The 13,687-nt window shown below is 36.6% G+C and overlaps 1 pseudogene; it reads right to left on the bottom strand.

The window, feature by feature from the left end:
• Positions 1-245: 245 nt before the first annotated feature.
• Positions 246-5,813, bottom strand: LOC105489240 (AP-2 complex subunit beta pseudogene; annotated as a pseudogene).
• Positions 5,814-13,687: the final 7,874 nt, after the last annotated feature.

Here is a 13,687-nt window from a genome sequence, read left to right on the forward strand (position 1 = left end):
AGCAGGTGGCAAGAGGTGGGAGGTGACTGAAGCAGTGGTTACCAATGTTCACAGGAAGCTAAAAGTATCCAACAGGTTGTACTCTAATGTTGGCACAGGTTAGACAGGTTAGACTAGTTACTACCTTGCTGGGTTGCCTCAGTATGTTTGGGTTCAGATTCTACACAGCAATACGATTTCTTCCAGTTAAGAATTCTTGGCTTGCACTGATCACAGCATGATTGGAAGGTAGTGGACCAGTTTTGTTAGTTTTTCAAAATGCCATCCCAGACTTGATGAATGTATTGAGAGACTTCAGGAGCTCTGCGCTTCAGTGACAGCATATGATGGGGTTTCCCAGGTGGATACGTAGCTCCGCCAAAATCCAAATGCCATTAGTGAGCTTCAGGGACTTGTACAGCATGCCCTGCCCTTCCACATTCCTCTTGGCAATAGTATAAACATTATTGTTTCGCAACTTGCTGGAAACAGTGTCGGCATTTAAATGACATTCCTTAATCTAAAAGTGAAGTTCATTTCATTGGGAATATCCTTTCCTGCTGCAAGGAAGACCTGGTGCTCCATTTTGCTATCTTCTTTTTTTTTTTTTTTTTTTTTTTTTGAGGCGGAGTCTCGCTCTGTCGCCCAGGCTGGAGTGCAGTGGCGTGATCTCGGCTCACTGCAAGCTCCGCCTCCCAGGTTCCCGCCATTCTCCTGCCTCAGCCTCCCGAGTAGCTGGGACTACAGGCGCCGCCACCACGCCCGGCTAATTTTTTTGTATTTTTAGTGGAGACGGGGTTTCATTGTGTTAGCCAGGATGGTCTCGATCTCCTGACCTCGTGATCCGCCCGTCTCGGCCTCCCAAAGTGCTGGGATTACAGGCTTGAGCCACCGCGCCCGGCCCCATTTTGCTATCTTCTAAAAAGCACACTGAGTGGGGTGAGGTGGCTCAAGTAGAAGACATCAATATTGTTTTTCACAGCCACCAGCAGGTTATTCAGAGTTTCCATCTTCATGACTGCACCCAAGGTGTTGAGAGGAAGGGAGACATCAATGTCCTGGTTTGGCATCAGTGGTGTATGGATGGCCATTCTTGTTAAACTAGGTTGCAAAATCTGTCATATGCTGCAGAGCTGTATTGGTGAAGTTCATTTCCATAAAGATGTGCCCTTGGTGGTGAGTCAATGTTCCTGAAATCTCTAAGCCTTTATCCTTTAATTCAGGTAGCCAGAAAAAGACTTAGGAGCCACATACCCACCAGGCGCCGTGTCTATCCCTGTGGAGACTTCACACAGGTCATTCAGTCCACTGTTGACCACAGCAAGTAGGTGAAGAAACAAAGGTTGCAGACATCCATGATAGGATGAAGAATTTTCCCACCAGACTGTCTAGTCCTCCTCCCAAGAGATCCACTGCTCCCATCTGCATGAAGGACACCTGTGGCACCTTGACTGAGGTCAAGTTTTAAAAGATGCCCCATAAAATCACCTTAAGAAGGGATTCCCTGAGGCTGTTTCGGGTTAGTTGCAGTGGTGGTACCAACAGGGCTGTCACCTCAATCAGTGCTCCCATGATGAAATGGCAACTGTTTACAACGGATTCCATGACTTCCTTCCACAAAAATATTTGGAGACTTATGATACACAGGGACCAAAGAACAAATGTGGCACACGAGCTCTCCAGTAGAGTTAGCTTAATAAGGTCTGTCTCCTCAGAGAGCAGTGACTTCTCAGACAAGACTACTTGTTTAGCTGTGACTTGGTCGGTTGAGAGAACACACCAATAAATATGCCCCTGTCTTGAAGGTCAGGATTATCAGAATTCTGTACAGCACACTCTTAAACAACAAGTGGATCAAAAAAGAAATCATAAGGGAAATTATAAAATATCTTGAAACTGATGAAAATTATAGCATAACAGACCAAAGCTTACAGGATGCAGCAAACACAGTGTTATGTGAAAAATTTATAGGTGTAAATAAATGCTTATATTAAAAAGGAAAAAAAAAAGATATCACATCAATAAGCCTAACATTACACTTTAGCAAACTAGAAATAGAAAAACAAACTAAACACAAAGTTAGCTCTAAAAAGGAAATAATAAAAATTAGAGCAAAGATAAGCAAAATCAATAATAGAAAAACAATAGAAATAATAAAGGCAAGAGTTGGTTCTTTGGAAAGTTCAACAAAATTGATAAACTTTTAGCTAGATGGGTGAAGAAAAATAGAAGATTCAAAAAAGCAACATCAGAAATAAAAGAGAGGACATTACTACTGTTTCTAAAGATACGAAAATATTACGAGAGTACTAAGATAAATTGCACTCCAAAAAATTTAATAGCTTAGATGAAATAGACATGTTCCTAGAAAAACAAAGCATACCAAGACTGAATCATGAAAAAGTAGAATATCTGAATAGACCTATAACTAATAAGGAGATTAAATCAATAATCAACAACCTCCCAACAAAGTAAAGCCCAGGACTAGACAGCTTAATGGGTAAATTTTCTCAAACATTTAAAGAAGAATTAACACCCATTCTCCCTAAACTCTTCTGAAAATTTAGAGAGAACACTTTCAAGCCGATTCTGAGTAAAGTATTAAATTGATATCAAAGCCCAACCAAGAAAATACAGAAAAATAAATCTATAGACCAATATAATGATAAACAAATTACTCACCAAAAACATATTATCAAATTGAATTCAATAGCTCGCTTAAAATATTATACACCATTATGGTGGAATTTATTCCTGGAATGTAAGAATGGTTTAATATATAAAAATCAATCAATGCAATACATTAACAGAGTGAAGGGGAACTAAACCACAAACTGATGCAAAAAAATCAGCAACATGGTAAGATTCAACACTATTCCATGACCAATCAACCAACTATGAATAGAAAGAAATTACTTCAAAATAATAAAGTCCATGTATGAAAAACCCAGCTAACCTCATACATAATGGTGAAAAACTGGAAGCATTACCATTAAGATTTAAAACAAGACAAGAATGCTCACTTTTTGTCATTTCTATTCAACAAAGTACTGGAAGTCCTAGCCATGACAATTAGGCAAGAAAAAGAAATAAAAGGAATTCAAATAGAAAAGGAATAAATAAAATTATCTCTGTTCACAAACAGTATAATTTTATAAGAAGAAAACCCTAAATATTTCACAAAAACACTTTTAGAAATAGTAAATTCAGGCTGGGCGTGGTGGCTCACGCCTGTAATCCCAGCCCTTTGGGAGGCCGAGGCAGGTGGAGCACGAGGTCAGTAGATCAAGATCATCCTGGCTAACACGGTGAAACCCCATCTCTACTAAAAATACAAAAAAAACGCCGGGTGTGGTGACTGGCGCCTGTAGTCCCAGCTACTCGGGAGGCTGAGGCAGGAGAATGACGTGAACCCAGGAGGCGGAGCTTGCAGTGAGCCGAGATCGTGCCACTGCACTCCAGCCTGGGCGACAGAGCGAGACTCCGTCTCAAAAAAAAAAAAAAAAAAAAAAAAAAGAAATAATAAATTCGGCAAAGTTGTGAGATACAAATTTAACACAAAAATGTTGCATTTTTATACACTAACAATGAACAATATAAAATAAAAACTTTTTCACTTATAATAGTATTGAAATGAATAAAATAAAATTCTTAGGAATAAATTAAACCAAGGTAGTGAAAGACTTGTATACTTAAAGTATAAAACATTGTTGAAAGATATTTTTAAAGACATTAATAAATTAAGGCATACTGATTTCATAGACTACAAAACATAATATTGTTAAGACATCACTAGCCCAGAGATATCTACAAATTCAATGCAATCTCTATCAAAATACTAATGATGACTTTTTTCCAGAAATTGAAAAATCTATCCTAAAATTTGCTGTAAACTCAAGGAATTCTGAACAGCCAAAACAATCTTGGAAAAGATGAATTAAGATACTTATCGTCTACATTCTGATTTTAAAACATATTACAAAGCTATGGCAATCAAAACAGTGTGGCACTGGCACAAAGATAGACATAAGATTAATGAAATAGAATAGGGAATCCAGAAATAAATCTTCATATGTATTTTCAAATTACCTTCGGCCAGATTTCCCAGACCATTTCAGTAGAAAAAGAAGTCTTTTAAACTAACTTTGTCAGAAAAATTGGAAATCCACATGCAAAAGAATAAAGTTGGAACTTTAACCCATGCTATATTAAAAATTAATGCAAAAGACATCAAGGGCCTAAACATAAGACCCAAAACTATAAAATTCTTAAAAAGAAAACATAGGAAAAAGCTTTATGATGTTTGACTTGACAATATTTTCTTGGTCACGACAACAAAGGCACAGGCAAAATAAGTAGGCAAATTAGACATCAAAAATATTTTTTCTTTAAGCAATAAAAGACACTATCAATAGAGTAAAAGGGCAGTATGCAGAATTAGAGAAAAAATACTTGCAAATAACATATCAGATAAAGGATTAATATTCAGAATATATGGAGAATTTCTAAAACTCAACAACAAAAAACACAAACAATCCAATTTAAAGTAGACAAAGTAAATAAATAAATGTTTCTCCAAAGGAGATGTACAAATAGTCAGTAAGTACATGCATATATTCTCAACATCATTAATAATTAGGGAAATGCAAGTTAAAACCACAATGAGATACCATTTATCACCCATTAAGGTGGCTATTATGAAAGAAACAGGAAATAACAAGCATTGATGAAGATGTGTAGACACTGGAACCCTTGTGCTTTGTTGGTAGGAATGTAAAATGGTGTAGCCACTGTAGGCAACAGGATAGCATTTCCTCAAAAAGTTAAACATAGAATCATTCTGTGATCTACCAATTCCACTTTGATTACATACCTCCAACAATTGAAAGCAGGGACATGAAGTGATATCTATACAACTATTTTTATAGCAGCATTATTTGCAATAGACAAAAGGTAGAAGACAGTCAATGGATAAACAAAAGATAATTATATACATACAATGAAATACTATTCAGCCTTAACAAGAAATGATATTCTGGCACATGCTAAAACATAAATGGATCTTAAGGACATTATGCTGAGTGAAATAAGCCATTGACAAAAGGACAAATATGAGGATTACACTTAAGTATCTAGAGAAGTCACACTCATTGAGGTAGAAGGTAAAATGCTTGTTTCTCAGGGCTTCTGGGAGGGGGAAATAAGAAGTTATTACTTAATGGATACAGAGTTTCAGTTTCACAAAATAAATAAAAATTCTGTGGATGAATGGTGGTGATGGTAGCACAACAATACTAACACACTTAATTCCACTTAACTGTATACTTTAAAAGGGCTAACGTGGTAAGTTTTATGTTATGTATGTTTTACCATAAATTAAAAACAAATATTGAAGAAAAGAAAACTATAAAAGGTGGATAGAATAAATATATCTGTGTTCCTCCTACAATGTCATCCTTAATCTAGCCTTTGAGGAATATAGTGCTAGTGAGAACTCCACAAACTGAATACATGGCTCTTGAAAGACTCCCACAGAAGCAAATTAACAAATTTGCCCTTGTGACTCCTTCAGTTACTAAATCTTCTTGAAGTATTCCTTTTTGTTTAGCGGGAGTATATTGTTTTTCTATAAGCATGAACATATGTTCTTCACTCTACCTTCACCCTAGCATTTCCTAGCATAGAAATTCAGAAACATAACATCCATGCTATTCTTGTGCTGAAGATCCAATATTTGCAAAAGGCAGCACTGTACGCATGATCTTTGTCCTTACAGTGTCTGCAGACTCAATTTCCTGAACTTCTCTCTGCATTGCTTCAAGTGGCAAAAGCATTTTCTATGTCTCTATGAACTGAATTTTTTCCCTCCAGAATTCAAATTTTGAAGCTATAACATCAAATAGTAATATAATATAATAAATAAATAAATAGTATAATAAATAGTATAGAATGAAATAGTAAAAATAGTATTTGAAGATAGGGCCTATAAAGCCATGATAAAGGTTAAATGAGGTAATAAATTGTGGCTCTAATCCAATAGGGCTGGTGCCCTTTATAAGAAGAGACACCACAGCAGTCTCTTTTCCAGCACACAAACAAGAGGTCATGTGAGCACACAATGATATATGACCATCTACAAGCCAGGAAGGAAACCCTCACTAGAAACTAAAAGCTGTTGAACTGTGATCAGTGAGAAAATATATCTCTGGTGTTTCAGACACCCAATCGATTGCATTTTGTTATGGCTGCCTGAGCAGACTAGGACATAGGCTCTTCTGGCCTGATGTTCTTCTTTTTCTCATATTACCACAAATGAAAATCAGACTCAAAAGATTTTTAAATTGGAAGTATCTTTCATGGAGTTCCCTAAGCCCAAGTGCACAGAGCTTTAGGGAAAAGCAGAGATCCTCAATCATGCTCTTTTTTTTTTTTTTTTTTTTTTTTTTTTTTTGGTTTTTATTGAGATGGAGTCTCCTTTATTGCCCAGGCTGGAGTGCAGTGGCACGATCTCTGCTCACTACAACCTCTGCCTCCCAGGTTCAAGTGATTCTCATGCCTCAGCCTCCCAAGTGGCTGGGATTTACAGATGTGCACCACCACTCTTGGCTAATTTTTGAATTTTTAGTAGAGACGGGATTTCACCATGTTGGCCAGTCTGGTCTCAAACTCCCGACCTCATGTGATCCACCCATCTTAGCCTCCAGAAGTGCTGGGATTATAGGTGTGAGCCACCACACCCAGCCTCTATCATTCATTTTTGCCTAAAAGTTCTGTGCTAGATTTCCGCATTTTCCCTGAGTTTCTCCTAAGGCACTATCAAAGACTCTTTTAAAATTGATTACATACTTCTTTGAGGCTGTGATAATTTTCCCCAGTAATAGTTTTTGCTGGGGAATTATGTCCTGTAATACCTGCATTCCCTGATCTGCTAACAAAGATTCTTAGAATTTTTATAAGAAGATTTAGACACACCAAGCAGGTTAGGCAGAGACTTGAAAACACACATGCGCAAACACACATAGAGACACACACCTTTGAGTTCGTGATGATTGCATTCAGTTTTTCTCTCTTCACATTAGCTTAGGAAATCTTTCCATGTAGTTAGTTCACCACATGAAATCTATTTTTTGGCAAATTTTATCACTCACCCCCCATAATTGGATCTACATCTCAGAAGTCTTCATGCATGTAGTTTTCTAATATTCACAGGAGCCATCTAGTCAAGACAGAAGGTGGCAAGTCAGGTTGTAGATACCTGGTAGTCAATAAATCACCGAGGGCTGGTCTTCTCCATTAGATTGTTCTGTTTTGCTGTTTAATTTACTGTCAACAACATAGAGCAGGCAAACAAGAGGATTTGGTTGAAACAGTGTGGTTGTGGCTCTTCCAAAACTTTTAAACAAAATGCAACAATATCCCAGTTAGTTATTAGACAAATCATCCCTCCAAGTTTGCCAGAAAAGGTAATTACTTGCTCTTAAAATGGAGATCTTAACACAGGCTACCAAAGATTCCAAAGCCTGCCCTCTAAAGCCATGTTCTGCCTATTTGGAAAAGAGAATTCCTGGCCTATAAAGGATTCTATACCTTTTAAGTTGCTACTTATAATCTATTCAGGCTGTACCAGTCAAACTGGGATCCTTGCTCAATGTAATTTCTCCTTTTTGTGTGAGTCTGTGTGTTTAGTCCAAATTTGTTAAGTATACAGTCGTCAGCTTTGGGCCTTCTAGGCACGGTGGTTGTTAGAAGTGAATGTGTCCGTAATCCTTTCCATTCAGGTACCAACTCCTGCCATGCTTGATTCTTAAAGAATTTATGGAAAAGGAACACTCCAAGCAAATATGTACTTTTTATTCTTCTAAGAGCTCCTTCCAAAAATCCTTAAGTGGTTACCTATTCTTATTAAGGGGACAGAAAATGGTGTAAACTCAATAATGCCTGGCCTCTTGCAGCCTAGAATTAGATTGACTTAAGCAATTGACCCCAAAGGCAGCACTTTTTTTTTTACCATGATCCTCACTCCTACCTGCAAAGGGCCTTAGTAACCACCCCTAACTTACACTTACTATTCCAGTTCTGTGAAGATAAGAATAATGGATTTTTCATAATAAAAGAATGCTGGCCACTTGCATTCAGTATCTGAAAGTTTCATCCCCTGACATTGTTACCTAGAAAAGTTTTAGACTACAGTGCCATATGGAGAATGCATTGAAAACACTGGTCTAAGGACTTTTCTTAAACCTATGAACCCAAACTTCTAGACCAGGACTATTTTAATGTTCTCTATATTGCATTTGTTTCTTAGTGAGAATGGGAGACAGAAGCCAACCATACTAGAAGCTAAGTTACAAAGTATTTTTGACAATGTATTCATGTCATGATAAATATTAATAAATATTAGTCATTAGTGCTTATTTTATTTTATTTTCACCCAGCATGTAATTTTGTTTCTAGAATATAGTAGGCTCTGAGTAAAACCGTGTGAAGTGAATGAATAAATTCCTAACCAGGTATAAAATATTTGCCAATTTAGAGCTAATAAACTGTTAAATAACTTAGCCTATATGAACTTCTACTGGAATTATTTTTGAAAAATATTTATTCAGTGCTTATAGTATAGTAAAATGAATGAGTGAATGAATGAACAATAATAACATAAAATAGTATATAACAATGTATTTAAATATATTAAAAGATATAATTTTAAAATCCCTACATTTATTGGGTTTATAGTCTGGTGTTAGAGGTAAGCATTAAGCAAATTAATAAGTAAATATCTAATAAAATGATATCAACTACTGACAAGAAATTTTATGAAGAAAAATAAAGTAGAATGAGGGGACACAGAATGTGTTCGTGCCATTCTTCATAAGATAGAGGAGGGACAATGGGGCAAATACTTAAGGGAAGCAGCCACGGGCATAGCGGGAAAAGACAAGGCAAGTAGTTTTAACATCGTAGTAAACAAGTATAATCCATACGTATATCTTATTTAAGAAAGCCTATTTAATATATCTGTGGTCTCTTGGAGAAAATGTTAGTTAAAGACATTTTAAGATAAATTTTAAAAATCAGTACGAACTCTCTCATTGTTGGTAAATATTAACTATATATCATACATATGCAGTAAAGAGTCCCAAAACCTAAAATCTTTATGTTCTTTTAGCATGGTTGCACCACTTACTGAGCATGTCATTATAATATACAGCTTAAGAAAGTGTTTGGAGTCAGAAAACATGAGCTCAAATCCAAGTTCTGTCTCTTCTCATAATTCAGTGCATGTGTCTCAATTTGGATTCAGTTTTCTTGCCTGTAAAGTGAGGAAAATGATCTCTACCTCTAACTTCAATGTTTTATATGCATTAATTCATTCGCTCATTTGTTTAGTCATTCAACACATAGTTAATAATTGTTTACAGCATGGCAAGCATCATCTGACCGTGTGGATACAGGGCTGCTGTCCTAGACTTTGTGAAGAGATCATCAGGAAATTATTAAACAAAGAAATTTGTAATGTGTCAGGTGGTAATAAGTATTAAAAAGAAAAACAGAACAAGAGAAGAGAAAGTACTTGGGACATTCTACTATTCACAATAATGTTGTAAGGAAAATTTGTCTTACAGCATGAGAGAAATTTAAAGGTAATGAGAGATCCACCCTTGTGCAATCATCTAGGGAAAAATGATCCAGATACAAGAATATAAGTCCAAAGGCCCTATGATTGATCATGCAGAGACAGGTGTGGCTATAGTGGAATGTGTGAGGGGCCAAGTGATAGAGCAAGGGCAAGCAGATAAACTGGAGGCATGATTTAGAGACATGTAAACCATGATGAGCATTTTAAATGTAATTTTGAGAGGGAACAGAAACCGTTAGAAAAGTGTATAAGATGTGGGAGAAGAATGAACCATACAATGGCAAGGTTAGAAGTAAGGGGATTAGCTGGAGGTTGTCCTTGAATCCAGATTACAGTGATTTCAACAATTTGGGGTCAGAGAAGGTGATAAGAAGTGGTCAGACTATGGGTACATTTCAAAAGTAGATTTAGAGCTGGGTGTGGAACTTGTGCCTTTAAACTCAGCACTTTGGGAGCCAAGGTGGGAGGATTGCTTGAGCTGAGGAGTTCAAAATCAGCCTGGGCAACATAGCGAGACTCTGTCTCTATAAAAGCTTGGAAAACTGTAGCCAGGTATGGTAGTGTGCACCTGTAGTCCTAGTTACTCAGGAGACTGAGGTGGGAGGATCACTTGAGTCCAGGAGGTCAAAGCTGCAATGAGCCATGGTTGTGTCACTGCACTCCAGCCTGAGTGATACGGCAAGGCCTGGTTTCAAAAATATATGTGTATACATAGTAGGATTTGTTGATGAATTAGATGTGGTTTGTGAGAGAAAGAGAGCAGTGAAGAATGACTCCAAGGCATATAGTCTGTTGTAGGCTGAATTAATTGCATTCTGAATATGTGCTAATCCCAGGAACCTGTGAATGTTAAATTATATGGCAAAATGGATTTAGGAGTTGAAATTAAGTTAAAGGTCTTGAAATGGGGAGATTATTTTAGATTTTCATGGCAGGCTCAATGTAACCAGAAAAATCATTTTAAGGACGACTCAGGAATCATCACAGAGGAAGAGGGCTATGTGATGACAGAAACGAAGGTAGAAAATGCTATGTAATGTATGGTAAGGAGCCAGGAATAAAAACAGCCTCTAGGTTCTAGAAAAGGTAAGAGAATGAATTATACCTTTGAGCCATCAGTACAAACCAGCCCTGACAACATCTTGATTTTAGCCTAATAAAACTTGCTTGAGACTTTTGATTTCCAGAACTGCAAGAGAATACATTTGTGTTGCTTTAAGCTATAAAAATTGTCCTAATTTGATACAACAGCAATAGGAAACAAAGTCAGGGTTTACGTAACTGAAAGGATAGAGAAGAATGGAGGAAGACAGGAAGAAGTAGGTTTAGGACTGTACATGAAAATCAAGGAATTTGGATTTGAATATGATTACTTGAGATAACTTTAAAATATCAAGGTGGAAAAGTCAAATAGATTGGTGGACACATAAATCTATAATACAGAAGAAGGTTTCTAGTTGGATAAATAAATTTAGAAGTAAGCAGCATTATGTGTTTGGTATGTAATTCATGAGTCTCAGAAGAATAGTCTAGGCTATAAGTACAGTTGGAGAAAAGAAAGAAAAATACTAAACCCAGCAGTTCTTCAAAGTTTAAAGACAGAAAACTCAAAGTAATTCAGGAAAGCAGTGGTCAGCGAAGTAAGGAGAAAACTAAAAGGCTAGTGTTTTGAAGGCCAGATAGAGAAAGTATTTTAAGAAAAAGTGAGGATTAGTTGTGTCAAATGCTGCTGATAGAATAGAGCAGACTGAAAATGCACCATTAAATTTAGCAGCTTGTGTTCATTTATAACTTTGATGACAGCAAAAACTATAACCTTAATAAGACCTGCTTCGGTGGAAGGAGGGGGCAAAGTCAAATGAACTCTGGAAAAAATAGGTGAAGAGAAAAAGGAGACCCTGGTCAGAGTATAGCATCCTTGAGCTTCAAGAAGGAAGGCACTCCAGTTTGCAAGTCAAGGAAGGCAAGTTAGATAAGAATATAAGCAGTCCGGCCGGGTGCGGTGGCTCAAGCCTGTAATCCCAGCACTTTGGGAGGCCGAGACGGACGGATCACGAGGTCAGGAGATCGAGACCATCCTGGTTAATACGGTGAAACCCCGTCTCTACTAAAAAGTACAAAAAACTAGCCGGGCAAGGTGGCGGGCGCCTGTAGTCCCAGCTACTTGGGAGGCTGAGGCAGGAGAATGGCGTGAACCCGGGAGGTGGAGCTTGCAGTGAGCTGAGATCTGGCCACTGCACTCCAGCCTGGGCGACAGAGCAAGACTCCGTCTCAAAAAAAAAAAAAAAAAAAAAAAAGAATATAAGCAGTCCACATATTGCTGTGAAGATTAATGAGCTAAAACAAAAGGTCCACATATCTGCACAAAATAGTTACTCAATTCAATGTGGGTATTATTATTAACATAAAAATTATCCCCAGAATCTGATAAATTGTGTTAGTAGGATGTCCACGTTACAATCAAAGAAATTAACTTTTAGCTAAATTAGCTGAATTTCCCAGGTGTATTACTCTACCTCACTTTCCAGAATACCTTACAATATGAGCAAAGTTGCATAATGAAAAAAATTCTGGTCATGAAAGACAGAAAACTTGGATTTGAAAAACTTTTCTATTGTGAAATATTTATCAATATTGTGGTTTTAAAAACAACTTCAATTATTCATGTTCATAATAGAACGAATGATACCTTCCTTACACAAGGTTGCTGACAGGATTAAATAAAATTGTTCAGGTTAAAAATTTTTATAAACTGTCCGACATTTTGAAAACGATATCACAAAACTGAGACAAATTTTTTCTCCATTGGAGAAATATTCTTAGAGCAAAGATATCTGAAAATTGACTTTCACTGAAGACTGAATGCTGGCAGACAGATGAAGAAAGTGACTCAAACATAGGAGAAAGCATAAAATAAATTATTTGACACACTAAGGAAAACTGTATTTATGTTTGAGCGCCAAACGCGAAAGTCAAAAGCAACAAAGAAAGGCATAAAATGCCAGACCTAGGTCGTCGATTTGAATGTTTGAGAAACTCAGAAATGGTGGGGGAGTGAGGAGATGCAGCAGTTGTCATGAAGGTGTCATCCTGGAAGTTTAGTTAGTGATAGATTGAAAATGAATGGAGGCCAGTGGTTCATATATTAGGCTCACAGGTAAAAGAAACCAGGGCCCATGTGAGATGGAAATAAATTCAAATAGGATGGGGTAAATTACAGAGATTTAGTCAGTTGTCAATCAAAGTGACAATTCCTTAAATTCTCGTCAGAAAACACTACTATGTTTACTTTCTTAATTAGACTCTTTCCTTTAGTGATCTCACTTACTATAGACCTTTCCTCCAAGTAAAAACAAGAAGAGTAGAGATTTAAAGTAGCCCTTCTGCTCATTTGACTTCTGGTAAATATTTTTTGTAAAAATAAGATAATTGGAAATAATCAAATAAATACAAATGAAGTAAGTGTACACAGAATCACACATACACACACAAAATGCTGGGACCCAGGCAATCAGAGCTCGGAGAAATACAGATTGAGTTCAGGCAATGGAGAAGAGGAAGTCGATTTGTCTAGGCTAAGACATTTCTTTAGTTTAAGGTATAAATGGAATGCAGTAAAATTTCAGAAAACAAAACAGAAGAATTAGTAGTTTCTAGGGTTTTCTTTATTATTCACTTTTATTTATGTAAAACTTAGATCAGATACTTAGTCATATGCATTCCAAACTAAAACCATTAGACCTGTATATTTCCTGATAAAGTTTGCATCATTGCTCTAATCATTCGCCAAGTTATTATCACTCATATTCTAAAGACTCTGTACTTCATTTTTCTTCACAGTGATGAGTACACTAAAGTCACTAACATGAGGAAAAAAAGGCTAACCTTTAAGGGCATTTTGAAAATAGATGTTGAGAATATTTTGTTAGTAATTTAACTAATTCTCAATATAGAGAATAAAAAGAGACACATCAGCTTTTTTTTCCTTCCAAAACATTAATAATGTGCATAGGAAGGCAATGCTGTCATTCTAAAGCTCTAAGTTAAACTGTCTGTTAATGGAACCCACCA

Source organism: Macaca nemestrina, chromosome 1, assembly GCF_043159975.1.
Source record: "Macaca nemestrina isolate mMacNem1 chromosome 1, mMacNem.hap1, whole genome shotgun sequence".
NCBI lineage: Eukaryota > Metazoa > Chordata > Mammalia > Primates > Cercopithecidae > Macaca > Macaca nemestrina.